Raw genomic sequence first — 15,772 nt, 5'->3', positions numbered from 1 at the left:
CTGCCACAATACCCGGCTAGTTTTTTACAGACAGGGTCTCACTCTTGCTCAGGCTGGTCTTGAACTCCTGATCTCCAGTAATCCATCTGTCTTGGCCTCTCAGAGTGCTAGGATTACAGGTGTGAGCCACTGTACCTGGCCAGTTTTATTTATCTGTTATTAAAGTGACCCTCAATATAGGCACAATATATGAAAATGTGATTAAAATACAGCAAGAATTTTAAGTAGGAAGAAATTCTTTCTGATTAGGTCAATAAGAGAAACTTCTTACGAAGGAAGAAAAGGAGACTTAAAGTATGATTAGAATTTTTATTGGCAGAAGTAGGAGAAAATTCCAGCCTTAAAAAAAAAATGTTTTTTCCTTAAAAGGTTAAGTTTCATTTGCCTAGAAAGTTTACTTATATGAAATACCTCACTTTTTAATAGTGCCTGATAAAGAAGATATATTTTATGAAGAATTTGCTATGGGGTAGGGTAGGGTCAGAGGCAATATGGAAGTTTTCCTATACATTTTTTATTGTCTGATGTAATGAAATGGACATAGAACAAAAGCGTCATTGGCTTCATGAGCCTTTTTTCTTCTAATTATGTTTCTCATACACTTGTGCAATTTATATTTTATTGAAAATGAGCCTTGAGAGATGCTCTTAAAGTCTGGTAGGGGAAATTAGAACTTATTGCCTTTGATTGCAGCATTTGTTATTTTTGAGGGAGAAAGCTTTGGTGGTCACTTACAAATTGTGAGTCTGACCTACATTGCAGAGCGAGCAAATTTCCCTGGGAACCCGATCAATAACACACTCTTATTATACAAAAGGAGCTTGCTAACAGCCTTTCCTTTTTTGACAGTCAAAACAACAATTTGTTCAATTTTATCTACTCTCCTAGAATTCCCATCAGGTAAAATTGCTCCCTGTTTCATAGTCACAAAGCATTTCATTTAAAATGATCATGTTAATTTTCATTACATTTTTAACATAAAAGTTATACATGGAAAATTCTGAGTAATTATGGTAGCAGGCTAGTTGTGTCTGATATCTCTTCTCCCAACTTGCACAGTAAAGATACAAACTATCAACAGAGGAGGAAAACTAAAGGAAAGAGAGAAAGTCAAATTTTGGATGAAATTTCTAGTAACTGTCATTAGGGAAGATAGACTGAGCATCTTAGTTTTGGACTATACACCATCTGCCCACTTTTTACTTCTAACTGAATAAAGAGGCTAAAAGGTAATACTTTTTTTTTTTATTGTTAAATCATAGCTGTGTACATTGGTGCAATCAAGGGGTACAATGTGAGGGTTTCATATACAATCTGAAATATTCTCATCAGACTGTTCAACATAGCCTTCATGGCATTTTCTTAGTTACTGTATGTAGGCATTTGTATTCTGCATTTAGTAAGTTTAGCCTCTACCCATTCTAAGATGCACCGTAAGTGTGGCCCCACCCATTACCCTCCCTTCACCAAAACCTCCCCCCTCCCTTCCCCTTCCTTGGCCCTTTCCCCATAGTCTTGTGCTATAGTTGGGTTATAGCCTTCATGTGAAAGCTATAATTTAGCTTCATAGTAGGGCTGAGTACATTGGATACTTTTTCTTCCATTCCTGAGATACTTTGCTAAGAAGAATATGTTCCAGCTCCATCCATGTAAACATGAAAGAGGTAAAGTCTCCATCTTTCTTTAAGGCTGCATAATATTCCATGGTATACATGTACCACAATTTGCTAGTCCATTCGTGAGTCGATGGGCACTTGGGCTTCTTCCACGACTTAGCAATTATGAATTTGACTGCAATAAACATTCTGGTACAGATGTCTTTGTTATATTGTGACTTTGGGTCTTCTGGGTATAAACCTAGTAAAGGAATTATAGGATTGAATGGCAGGTCTATTTTTAGGTCTCTAAGTATTCTCCAAACATCCTTCCAGAAGGAACGTAAGGTAATACATTTTTAAGTTAACCCCTACTTAAAAGTATCTATCCTCTTAATCAAGATTTCTCAATCCTGGCACTATTGACATTTCAGATCTAGTAATTCATTGTAGGGGACTGACCTGTGTGCTGTGGAATGTTTAGCAGCATTCTGGTCTCTACCCACGAGATGCCAGTAGTATTCCCATCCTCACCCCCAGTTGTGACAACCGAAAATGTCTCCATGCATTGCCACACAGCCCTAGAGACATAAAATAGCTCCCAGCTTACCACAGTCCTATATGACCAGAGTAACCAGAGCCTGGAGCTTCTTGTCCCATCTCTCTTTTAACACCGTAGAAACCTCACTTTTCTTTTTCTTTTTTTTTTTTTTTATGACAAAGTCAAGAGAAACAGATTGTAGTGCCCTGAATCCTGAGACACTTTATTTTCCCCCTCCCCCCAAATTTAAAAAAGAGCATTAGGACTAAAATTCATCTATGGTGCTAGAAGTTAGAGTAATGTTTACCTTTCAAGGCGGAGATATTACCACAGCAGTGATATCACAGAGACTTCTCCAGTGACAGAAATATTCTATATTTTGATGTAGATGGTGGTTACACATATGTTAAAATTCATTGAGCAGTACTGATCATCAACTTCACTGAATTAAAGTTTTACCTCAATGAACAGCAACGATGAAAGAAAGACTTAGGAGAAAGAGAACCAAACATAGAGTATATTAAAAAAGACAAAGGATCTGAAGGTGAATTAGAAGAACGTACCTCTGAAAATTAAATGATGCAAACGTTGAAGAATACATATGCTTGCATAAAAGAGTCTGGTTCGAAAAGGTTAATGAATTCTCATGGAGCCCACACCAATGGCTCTCCATAATTCCTATGAAGCAAAGGGAAAATTAGCATTACAAACTGGGGCTGTTATTCAACATATTGCCAGAATCTTGGAAATATTTCAGCAGTCTACCAGGGTAATGGATCTGATTGAAAAATGTAATAGATGGCCCATCCAAGCTGTGCTAGCAGAAGCAGCCTCCACATGCTCACTAGAAAGATGGGGAGAAGTCCCAGCCCAGCCACTTCTGTCCCCTCAAATGCAACCATTTGTACTAACCCGTGTTCTGTGCAGCTCTTCTGCTGCATGGGCACCGCTTTTTAAGGCAGAGAGTTCTTTGTTCCCCATCCCCATGGTGACACTGATTCTTCTACTTCTAAATCTGGAGTGCAATATCAGAAAACACGATGGTTGGGGGAGGGTACAAGGGGCCAGCAATGGCTCATTGTTTTGAGGAATTAAGTCCACACAAGCACAGCATTGTGTCCAAACGTAGTAACAGTGACCAGAACTCTGCACTGAGTCAGGCTCGACGTGTATAGAGCGGTCAGAATTCAGAGTGGTCAGTGTAAAAACGGCAGATCTGGCATGGAATCACCTCTCTTCTATTTAGCAATGGCATACACGCTGTTTCACAACTCTTCCTCTAGTCCCCATTTCTAATCAGGTTTCTGCCTCTATTGATTCCCTGTGTAGGGATTTGGAGGCCACCACTGCTGTCAAAGAGTCAGTATACCTAGAGTGGTCAGCTCACCAGCATGAGTTCACATGTCCTGGAAGGTCTAGATTTTGAATGTGATCATTCTGTCCAGCGTGGCCCATGTATTTGAAATGGTTAGGGGTTTGACTTAATGTCTTAGGCCTTGTGTGTTCAGTGTGATCAATGTTCAGGCCAGTGGAGTCTGCGTTGTTTACAGTTCTTATCCCCTCTAGGCCTAGTTGAAATCTGGCATCTTCAGGAGGGAAAGTGGTCTGAAGGCTGGGTACTGTGGTTCATGCCTGTAATCCCAACACTTTGGATCACCTGAGCTCAGGAGTTTGAGACCAACCTGCACAAGAGCAAGACCTATCTTTAAAAAATAGTTGGGTGTTGTGGTGGGTGACTGTAGTCCCAGCTACTCAGGAGGCTGAGGCCAGAGGATTGCTTTAGCCCAGGAGTTTGAGGTTGCTGTGAGCTATGATGGGGGGACTACAAAGTAAGACTCTGTCTCAAAGAAAAAAAGAAGAGGAAAAGTGGTCTGAGGACATATATGGCTGGAATCTGGGCGTGTGTGGGGTTTTTGCATGTCCTTCTGGTATATAGGTTTTCACTGCCCCAGTACTATTTCCCAGGATTGGTTGTACAGCTTCTTAAATAGCAATTTCTTTCCCTAAAGAAGGAAGAACCACCCCTACCCTGCCTCATCCTAGCTCTAGCCACACCCCACCAGGGATAGTCAACATTCCCTGACACTGGCTAGTTGTGTCTTGTCCAAACTCCAGCCTGGGACCCAGAAGACCTGGGTGGCAGGATTTCTTTCCCCTTAGCCCTTTCCTGGTCTCTCACTCTCACCCGACACTGCCTAAAAGACCCCTCAACAGTGGCCTCAACATACCTCTCTCTCCTCTTGGCTTTATGTAGTAAAACCCATTATTCATCCATTCACTAATTTTCAGTTCATGCGTTCATTCAGCAGACATTTTTTAGCATCTGTTGTGTTCTAGGGATTACTTTATTAGTCAGGGTTATAGAGGCATATGAAGCACATAGTATTTTCCTTTTTTAGAGCTTATTTCCCAGCGGAGAAAACAGACTAAGTGAATAAATAATCAAACAGGTATGTATTAGATAGTGAGGTAAATAAAATCCGAGCATGAGATATTGACTGGGAGGTACTAGGGAATACTGAGAAGGTGTAGTTTTTGCCTATGTAAATAAAAGTGCCAAAGACTCAGGGAAGTCTTAAAATAGCCCCAAGGTTAGTAAATGCAGTGAGGCCTTGATGGCCTATTGTCATTTATTTCCCCTTTTTTCTTTCCTAAACAAACTACTTCTTAGTGCCTTAGGAAAAGCTGAGTGAGTGACCCAGCTTTAATTTCTAGCCCTGATTAATATCACCCAGTCATTAAAACCTCATACTCCCAGTCAGAGGTTGGTCTAAGAATCTGGGCCTAACCCAGTCAGCGCATAGTATTTTCCGGTTAATATGGATTGGTTCAGGAATGGGCACATAATCTAATTTGAGCCAGTTAAGTATATTCTTTCTTTGACTCTTTTTTTTTTTTAATCAACATAATTTAAGTGTGCCGTGGAAGCTTAACTATAGGTTCAAGTGGGTTGTGAGATAAAAAAGGTTGAAAAACACTAGTCTAAGGGTTCACTGATGTTTTCAACTACCAGACAACTGAGATGCGGAGGGAGTTTTCTAGAAATGCCTGGGAAGTTTTCTGCTGTCTCTAGGAGAGATGGTCTGTCTAACTAGCTAGGAAGCAAGCAGACCTAGTTGTTCCTAGCAGCTGGCTCATGGCCAAGAGGCAAATATTGAGAGTGAATTCTGACACCAGGATAGCTGAGTGTAAAGAAGGAAGTTGTCCCGTTGTTGAAGACATCAGTGAACCTCTAGACTAGTGTTTTTTAACCTTTTTTAAATCTCACAACACACTTGAACCTATATAGTTAAGCTTCTGTTGATAAAAGAAAAAAAGTAAAAAAAAAAAATATACTTATTATGCTTTAAACTTCTTTCAAATTAATAATCCTTAAAACTTTTTGCGGCACATCTAAGATCCTCTCACCATGGCACAGTGGTTGAAAAATCATGGCTCTAGACTAGCGATTCTCATCCTGTGGGTCGTGACCCCTTTGGGGGTCAAATGATCCTTTCATAGTGATCACCTAAGACCATCCTGCGTATCAGATATTTACATTACAATTTATAACAGTAGCAAAATTATAGTTACAAAGTAGCAATAACAATAATTTTATGGTTGGGGGTCACCACCACACGAGGAACTGTAGTAAAGGGTTGCAGCACTAGGAAGGTTGAGAACCACTGCTCTAGACTGACTGATCTTGAAAGCCTAGTCATGGGCACTCGGCATTCCCGTACAGGCCACAGCTTCTGTTTACGCACAGAGCAGGCTAGAGACCTCCCAGCAGCAACTCTTAACCAGTGATAGACAGGAGATGATGGATAGCTACCTCGGCTTACCTGTCCCTTACTTGAAACAACTCTGAGCACTCCATGTGACAGAGAAGCCCTCCCCACCTGGGGAGCATTTACACTGAGCTGTGAAGGACAAGAAGCTATCCCTGAGGAGAATGTTCCCAGCTGCGGCCACAAGTTGGCACAGGCCCTAATGCGGTATTTGTTTTGACATGTTCCAGAATCAGAGAAAGGGACGGCAAGTATAGCTGGGCCGTGGATAGCAGAAGCTGGAGTTCTAGAACCAGGGAGTCTGATAAAGTCCTTTTCTTCATCTTGCTTGCAGTTTGGCCTTGGGCAAGTTATTTAATCTTGTGAGTCGTAGACTTCTCATCTTTAAATGAGCTTAAGAGCAGTACCCAGATGACAGGTTTATAATGAAAATCAAATGAGCTCATGAATGTGAAGTGTTTATCGCAGTCCCTGGCCCAGAATTGTTATTCTCTCATCTAGATTAGGTTTGTTTGCCTAATGTTCAATTTGCTAGGGATTTTATGTCTTTTCAGAGTCATTGTCAGAAAGAGCCAAATAAAATTACACTCAGCCGAACCTTGGAACAATGAAGTGCAAACACTCCTGATAAACTCTGAGGAACCACAGCTAAGCTCTTTTTTCTTTTTTTAATAGAGACATTGTCCAGATCTAGTCATAACTCTACTTGCCCCCAGAATTTATCTCTTTGCCAGAAAATCTGGAAGCATGCCTTAAAATCTGGCAAAATGTGAGATAAGTGTATTCTCTGAGTAAGAACACAGCTCCTTTCCTGCGGCAGCTTCTGCTGGAAAACTATCAAAATATGATCTGTCAAAATACATGGAGATTGTGGCTTGCAATAAACACTTTGGCCAATTTGTCCATCAAAGAAGATTAAAACCTTGCTGCAGACACATTATTGAAAAAAGCTGGAAGTGCTACTATAGTTCCACTGGAACACACATAATTAATTACCTGATGGACCTTGACACATACATTGTGGGCTGCTTTGAAAGCCTGCTGCGGGACCATGCACTCTAACAGGATCTTGTTATTACTGCAGGTGAGATCATGAGGTAGCTCTTACGTGGAGGCCGTCACAGGTATTTCTGCCTCTTCAGCCCATGCTCAGCTTGTCAGGAAGCTACTGCAAAATTGTGTATGTTAATTGCACACAGACGACTTTGTACGGTGATTCCAGAACTTATCTGCAAGAAGGAAAGAATCCATGCAGGCTACTTTTAGCAGCGAATTATTGTAAATCCACAGTAACAGCCATTGGATTTAATCATACGTCTATTTGCTTACAACAAACAACAAAGACCAAGAAAATGTGTGTCACCTTCCCGACTGGTAGTGCTCTTTCCTCTAGAGCTTTCTGTCAGGGCAGTCTAATGAAATAATAGAAACTGCTTATTTTATTTATCTAGGACAAGTAATATTTTTCTTACCTCTAGTAAGTACTTAAAGCAATCAAATTCTTCTATATTAAGTCAAAAGCGATTTAGTGACCATTTCTGTCTGCCATCATATACTAATTTTCTATAATTATGTGCTATTAAAAATGAAGAGATAGAGAAGGATTCAATTCCTAGTTCAGCCACTTATTCATTCTTTGACATTAATAATAGTAATAATGATAGTTAACATTTATGACAGCTTACCAGGTCCCAAGCATTATGCTTAGCACTTAACTGATCCCCGTTTCATTTAATATTCGCAAAAAGCCTTTGGGGAGGAGATGTATTATCATTATATCCTTTTTATAGTTCAGAAATAAAGGCTTGAAAGGTTAAGATACTTGTCCAAGGTCATACTCTTAATAGATGACCTGGCTGCATTTCAAACTTGGGCTGCCTGACCCGGAAGATTATTCACAGTACATTTTGTCTCTTCTTGGGATGATTTCCTTATCTATATTTGTCTTTCTCTCTCAGGTAACTAGGGAGTCCAAGGCTCTGCCCAGACTGTTTCCAGACTTGGTGTGGGAAAGAGCAGAGTTGGCTCACAGCTGAGAACCTGAAGCACAGTGTGAGTGGGGCCAGGGCCGCAGGCCATGGGAGTGCCAGGCAGGATGCAGGGAGGTTTGACATGCCCAGTCCTGGTCCAGGGATCCACAGTGAAGGGTGAGGCTGGGTGCAGTGGCTCACACTTATAATTCTAGTACTCTGGGAGGCCTAGGGGGGAGGATTGCTTGAACTTAGGAGTTTGAGACCAGCCTGAGGAAAGCAAGAGCCTGTTCTACTAAAAAATAGAAAAATTGGCTGGGTGTTGTGTTAAGAATCTGTAGTCCTAGATACTCAGGAGGCTGAGGCAGAAGGATCGTGGGAGCTTAGGAGTCTGAGGTTGCTGTGAGTTAGACTGAGGCTATGGCACTATAGCCTAGGCAGCAGCAAAAAAAAATCATACAAAGTGAAGGGTCAGCAACAGAGGACGTGTAAGACTGAGCAAGTGAGTTTGGGAGACAGACTAAAAAACTGCCAGAATCTGTGGGGACTCCAGCAATGGGAACTTAACAGCAGATGTCCAGAAAAAAAGATGCTGATGGGGGTGGAGCTGCAAAGGTACCAAATGCATTCCTGCCACTGGTGAAACAGAGGTGATAATAATGTTTCTCTTACCCGGATCTCTCCAAGAGCAAGCAAAATAGCCTATGTGCAAAGCACTTTGCAAATTCTAAGGGGAGAATTTTTCTTACAGAGGGTTTTCTGTGTTCATGTATACACAATAAAGGAAATCTGTGCATCTGTGATTCTTTCACAGTAGCCTCACATAGGACACCTCAGTTGGGTTTGGGTGGAAAGTAGAAGATTGGTTTGACAAAGAAAAAGAGCAGGTAACTTTTCAGCTTCGTCACGTGTTCTGATGGGAGAATTTGCAAGTGTACCAAGAAAATGAACACTGCTGCAATATGGTGCCCTAATGCCATGGATTCTAAGTGAAAACGTATCGTATATGACAGGCTGGATGCAGGATTTAAAATATACATGGTGGATTTTGTTTCGTAGCTCCTGATCTGCACTGGGGTTTGTGAGTGCTGTCCTCTAGTGTAGGAGGAAAGACTGGAGAGCAAGGGGGGCTGCACTGGATGCAAAGTCAACAGAGGAGACCTTGGGATGCCATGTTAATACCCCCAGACGCTGGGAGGCTGAGGTGGGTGGATTGCTTGACCTTAGGATTTCGAGATCAGCTTGAAGAAGAGCGAGACCCCATTTCTACTAAAAAATAGAAAAACTAGGCTCAGCACCTGTAGCACAGTGGTATGGCATCGGCCACATCCACTGAGGCTGGCGGGTTCGAACCTGGCCTGGGCCAACTAAACAACAATGGCAACTGCAACAAAAAAATAGCGGGTGCCTATAGTCCTAGCTACTTGGGAGGCTGAGGCAAGAGAATTGCTTAAGCCCAAGAGTTGGAGGTTGCTGTGAGCTGTGACACCATGGCACTCTATGGACAGTGGCCTAATGAGACTCTGTCTCAAAAAAGAAAAAAATAGAAAAACTAGCTGGGTGTTATGGTGGGCGCCTATAGTCCCAGCTGCTTGGGAGACTGAGGCAAGAGGATTGCTCAAGCCCAAGAGAGTGAGGTTGCTGTGGGACTCTATTCATGGGGGCAGAGTGAGACTCTGTCTCAAAAAAAAAAAAAAAATGCCCCCTATCTGTTGAGTACAGGCTGGAGAGAAGCAGGGTGGGTCATGGGGTCACAGAACACACTACTGGTCTCTGTGCCACTCCCAGACCACTGAAACTAGCACCCGGGAAGGCAGCTGGTGTCAGGAGGCTGCTACAGGTAATGCACCCAACAGGGTGGTAAGGCTGGTGCCTGATTTGGCTGGCAGCAGAATCAAGACGGTGCTAGGTAGAGGCACAGCTGTTACCTGGCATGGAGGCCTAGCAAGCAGTGAACAGAACCCTAAGTAAATTGTGGGAGGCACCGAGAAGCTGTGTAAAGTCATCTGTCTGCTGGGAATGCCCTTGGCTCCCACCATATACTTCAGGTTGAATAGGAAATAGTCATTTCTATCAGCTAGTCTCTGAATCCTAACCTGAGAGGAGGATTCCAAGAACAGTCAGAAGAAATGAGTAAACCTAGTCTCAGTTCGTGAGTAAGCCTCGCCTTATTCTAAGACGAATAGGAAAAAATCAGAGGAGCAATGAAAAGATTCTGAAGCAGAAAAATGGAGAACACACTGTTCAGGATGTGGAGAAAAAGGATAGAGTTGAAAATGACAGATAGCTCAGGGACAGAGTGTAGTGATTACACAGAGCTAACTGAGGCTTCTAAGTAGGAGAGCAGAGCAAAGAGGATGAGAAATAGACATGTGGTGGGAGAAGGAAGCCAGCCCCAGCTCTGGGAGAGCTGAATCTGTACATGGAGATGGCTAATCTGTTTACATCAATGAAAACAAAATTCAGACATAGCCTAGTGATACTTTCAGATTTCAAAGACTTCCAGAACATTCATTCAGGGAGCAAATCAAGTGGCCTGCAAAGGGGATTGGGAGGATCATATTTCCCTCTGATATCCTCTCAACAATATTAAAAATATGGGTAGATGGGGAAAAGATTTGGCATAGGAGTCGTACACGAATTTTATTCTAGTAAAATTATATCTGTATATGAAAAACATTTCGTTTTCTGACAGAGTATGTAAAATAGCTACCAAAAAATCCACTCCAACCCCCCCAAAAGGCTCAAAAGTGAGGTCTAGCTGATCTAGAGATAGAGAACTCAATGGGAAAATCAGTTTACAAAAAAAAAAGGATCGCACTAAGCACAAGTTGTACGTAAATTAAAGAATGATAAATGTGGTTTTTAAACCAAAGGAAAATATCAAAAACAAAATTTTTGAAAGAATAATACCTAATAATAAAATGGACAGGGTTGGTTATGTATGGTTATCCAAAGTACTCGACATATAAATACATGTTTATAAATATTTGCTGAATGAGTATTAGACTATTGCCATGTATGTAAAAGTAAGTAAGAAATGGGGATGGCTAGTACGTTAGAAGAAGCTAAATCATATCCTTCTTTCACTGGGTAATGTAGAACATCCAGGAGAGTAAAGTGGAACTTTTTCCTTCCTTTATGCTTAAGAGATAATTTTTTTGTTATTGCAAAGCAGAAATCAAATTCATTATTTCCATATAACTATATATACAATGGGGCTTGGTAGATTCTCTGAGCAAGTAACTTTTATGTCCTATATTTAGGAAGGGATAGACATTCTGAGGGAAGACAGGTACCTTTTGCCACATAATAGTACCCTGATATCAATAGATCTAAAAGGACAATTCTGTCAGCTATGAAATCTAACTCAAAAATGCCATATTCCTCCCTCACCTCCAAATTAGTGTGATTGACTGCTTCTTGATTTTTCACTTTATTCTTTTGGCCTTACATGATTCATGGAATTAAATTAGCCGGGTTTTTTATTTATAGAGAACTGATTGCAATGATTCATAACCGTGATTCTTTTAAGATGACTTACTTAACAATGAGCCACAGTGTTGGCTGTTACAGGTGTCAGTGTCTGAAGCTCACTGTCGAGCAGAGCTGTCTCTCCATATAGAAACAGAGTCTGCTTTACGACTGCGGGGGACTTAGCTGAAGAATAGATAATGGTTTTGTGTTATAAACAACACCAAAATTGTCTGATTCTAGCTTTGTTAGAGTGAGTGGAAAACTAGCAAGGATGGTTTGAACAGTTTGTCCCAGAAGCTCTGAAATGAATATCTGTTCTGGATTAGGGATGCAGACTAAGAACACAGGGCATTCTAAATAGACAGGCTTATTCCGAATTTGACTGATTAAAGAAGGAATTTATCACAAATCCTGGTGGTGGCTGTATTTTTACCCTTGACCTGATCGTATACTTTAGATCATCTTTTAGACAATAAGAGATTGTTCCCTAATTTGGGGCTGATATCTAGAGAAAGTATGTATCTTTGTTTTGGGAAATAAGTTTCAGAAAGTATCAAGGGTGTGAATGATATACTCCCTCCTGAATTTGACCTTGGCTCAGAATAAATGTGGCAGTGGGTTGGGGATTTCCTGGGAATTTCTTGGCCCTGCTCTAAATGTGCCAGAGACACACAGCCCTGTTCTTTGTCCTCCATTGTCTATTGTATCCACAGAACATTTAATTCTGTTTCAGGAATGCTCTGGATTATTTTTCCTGTATATTACCTATTTTGTGAATTATCAGGGATGAATTTTAAGTCACCTTTGAGGAGTATAAACGTGCTTGGAAATGCAAACTTGTTTAGTAGAACATCAGACAACTATGGACTGGCTGCCCTCATTATCTGTACTACATATTGTATAATGTGTTTTAAAACAAAATGAAAATATTTTTATATTTGTTTCTTTATTGTCAGTGCTTTTATTAAGTGAACATTTTTGACTTTGTATTATTATTGCCTAATAGGTCAAATAAGCACAAACACATGAAACAATTATCCTTTAAAAAGATTTCAAGTGACAAGTTTATATCTGTGTAATTTTCTCAACAATTCTGATTTAGGTGGGGTGCGGTGTCTCATGCCTATAATCCTAATACTCTGGGAGGCTGAGGTGAGTGGATGATTTGAGCTCAAGAGTTTGAGACCAGCCTGAACAAAAACGAGACTCTGTCTATACTAAAAATAAAAACTGAGGCAAGAGGCTCGCTAGAGTCCTAGAGTTGGAGGTTGCTGTGAGCTATGATGCACTCTATTCAGGGCGACAGCTTAAGTCTCTGTCTCAAAAAAAAAAAAAAAGATTTCTGATTTATTATTATTATTATTATTATTATTATTATTATTAGAGACAGAGTCTTACTTTGTCGCCCTTGGTAGAGTGCTATGGGGTCACAGATCACGGTACCCTCCAGCTCTTGGGCTTAGGTGATTCTCTTGCCTCAGCCCCCCAAGTAGCTGGGACTACAGGCGCCTGCCACAGCACCTGGCTATTTTTTGGTGCAGTTTGGCTGGGCAGGGTTTGATCCTTCCACCCTCAGTAAATAGGGCCGGCGCCCTACTCACTGAGCCACAGGTGCTGTCCCTATAATATTTTTAATGTTACTGTGATCTAAGAGTTTGCAGAATATTCTCACCCACATATATAAATATACATATATTTTTGAAATATCACTTGGTTTGATTCTGTTACATTAGCACCTAAAGGGGCTTAATTTATCATGTATTCCTTGTCCTACCCCATGTAAATAGTTTATGTAATTGCAGGGCTGCTCCAGGGAAGAACAATTGTAGTCAACTAGTCCATGTGCTATGGTATTTGTGGTGCTTCTGATGTACAGTCGGGTGGTTGGTGGTGGGGTGAGGGTGTAAGGAATGAGGAGACTTAGATCAGAAAGGCAGGGGAGAGAGGAGTTAGTGCAGGAAGGTTAGGTGGGAATGGGGAACAGTGGACAAGGGAGGAATTTTCAGTGCGGGAGGCTGAGTTGAGAAAGCTCCCCAGGTGTGACACTGAGAGTTGGAGGGCTGGAGAATGGATTTTAAAAAGTGTTGTTGTGGGGGTGTACCTTTTGGTTTTCCTGCAGAGTCCTTATTAGGATTGCAATGTCTCTGTTTAGGCTGCTCGGATGCATGGAGCCTGTGTGGACACTGGACGTGGGTGTTAGGTGCTGGCGATACAGTGTCGGGCACAGCACACGTGCTGTCTGCTCCCATGGATCTGACACCCTGGGAGGGAAGCTGGCAGGAATCAAATAACCGCCAGAATATCATTCATCAATTCAAAATTTATTTGTTAAGCAGCTACAATGTACTAAGCAATATTTTAATTTCTTGTAATTTTGATCCATCAGTAAAACAAATAACATTATTCCTGCTGGTGGTGGCTTTATAATGTGCCAACCTGTCTAAGCTGGAACTTTTATTTCCCAGAATTTCCTTCCTAGTAAGCTGAGGGTTAGGGATGGCCACAAGAGAAATTTGCATAAGCTCTAGAAGGCAGGAGCATAGCAGCTCCTTTTCCAGGAAGCTTCCAGAATTTCTTTTACTCTTTGTCCATACCCTTAGTTGTACAATCATCTGCCCTCTTACCACTTAAGGTGGACTGCTGGACGGCTGGGTGGCCTGCTGGTCCTGCTGGGTCTCCCCCAGCTGGTGCTCTGAGGCCTAGGGTTAGTGCAGGGCAGCTCTTGGAACAGGGACCAGCTTCTCCTGAAGGTCTCCTATAGTTGTGAGGCTGGAGTTGCCAAGAGGCAGGTTACAAACATCTGTAGTTGTCCTTGTCCTACTGGAATGGTTGTCTTATGGTGACTTGAGGCAAAGCCCAGAAAGCCCTCTTAGTAGTAGAAGCATCTGCCCTCTTACCGTTTAAGCTGATCTTCCTGGCTCTCTTTTCCTCTTCCTGTGGCACAGAGGTAAAGACATCTATTTGACTTGATCTTAAGCACGTGGACACACAAAGGGGAATGTCAGAGGGGGTTTCAAGTGATGTTGCAGCAATGGGACTATAGTTCTGCCCAGGACTGTCCAGCCATGAAATGATTGTTGAGTTGTGTCCTGTTTCTCAGCCTTTGGAACCCCTGTGTTCCTTTCAATCCATTCCCAAGTCTGGTGCTCTGGCCTCCTGCTGGTTCTGTTGGTCTTCCTCCTTCTACCCTGGATCATGTTGATAAATTAGATTCCCCGTTGCTGAAGTTAGCTCTAGCATGTAATCAAGAAACCTATTGATACAGAAGGCTTTGTTGCATTCTTTGCTGTATTTGTATCATGACATTATTCCAGTCTATTCATCTGGCAACTGTGCACTGTGATTTCTTTGTTTGGAAAGCACAAACAAGAGTAACCATCTATTGAACTGTGCTTATTCAATAGGGAACAGACAGATGTAATTGATGCCAGAACTTATGAAAGTTATAGCAATCATTTATGAAACTAGCATAGCTATCAATAATAACAATTTATTAATCACCTACTTCTTGAAAGTAAAAAATTTGATTTAATATTTCTATAGATGCCAGGTATTTGGTTGAACAATTCTATATTATATATGTAAAAATCAAGATGAAAACTGGCAGGCTAATAGGATCTCAATCTTGGGGCATGTTGTAGATCTCCAAATGAAAAGGACTTTATGGGTGGCACCTGTGGCTCAAGGAGTAGGATGCCGGTCCCATATGCCAGAGGTGGCGGGTTCAAACCTAGCCCCGGCCAAAATCCAAAAAAAAGAAAAGGACTTTATATCCTCAGGAATTAGACACCCAGGTACAATTAGAAGTGCAAGAGATTTCTTGTGGGAAAGACCTGTGAAAGGTAAAGGGCCAGATAGATCACAGAAGAGTTAGACGGAAGCTTCAGACCGTGCTGCAGATTTGAACACTGTGAAAGGAGAGAGGGCAGGAAGGAAGACTTGTAGAAGAAGTTTATGTTGTAACGCAGCTTGGAGAAAGCCTCAGAGGCTGATGGAGAGATTTGGTGCAAATATTTTCAGCAGGAGGAGTTTTGGGTTGGACAGGAGTCTTCCAACTGTAGTAGCCCTGCTGAGCTTAGTCACTGGCTGGGAGCAGACTGGGAAAAGGGTGGCCTCAATGTGAATCCTGGGCTGGATCCCAAAGATGCAGCCCCTGAAGGCAGTCAGCTAAGTACATTCCCTCAGTGAGTTATCTCTAAAAGTATTTGAGCAGAGTACCTCCACAGAGGCCACAGAAAGCCAGAGGAGGCATGGGAGGAGGAATTTGCTTTCAAAAATCAAGCTTATTCTCTTCTATCTGATCATTTTTCAAGATCACATTCTCAATGTGTGTAAGAGATCATTCTGGGTGCTGAGTGTGGTTTAGCAGGAAGTCTTTCAATCTGTTGTTTGGTGAAGTGAGTCCTGGGGAAGGGTCAC

The 15,772-nt window shown here is 41.6% G+C and overlaps 1 long non-coding RNA gene across 3 annotated transcripts; it reads right to left on the bottom strand.

Annotated features, from left to right (window-relative positions):
- Positions 1-1,286: 1,286 nt before the first annotated feature.
- LOC128591958 (uncharacterized) lies at positions 1,287-14,519 on the bottom strand. 3 transcript variants are annotated; one of them, XR_008381718.1, is made up of 5 exons: positions 13,981-14,519; positions 6,903-7,130; positions 3,049-3,151; positions 2,700-2,814; positions 1,287-1,857 (listed from the first exon to the last, which is right to left on the bottom strand). It is a non-coding gene; the product is annotated as an uncharacterized LOC128591958 (long non-coding RNA). The 3 variants fall into 3 exon arrangements; XR_008381717.1 differs by lacking the exon at positions 3,049-3,151; XR_008381719.1 differs by lacking the exon at positions 3,049-3,151 and having other exon boundaries at positions 6,903-7,135; positions 14,251-14,519.
- Between the last annotated feature and the right edge of the window lie 1,253 nt (positions 14,520-15,772).

This window comes from Nycticebus coucang, chromosome 8, assembly GCF_027406575.1.
Source record: "Nycticebus coucang isolate mNycCou1 chromosome 8, mNycCou1.pri, whole genome shotgun sequence".
Lineage (NCBI taxonomy): Eukaryota > Metazoa > Chordata > Mammalia > Primates > Lorisidae > Nycticebus > Nycticebus coucang.
This window is presented reverse-complemented; position numbering and strand designations above follow the sequence as displayed.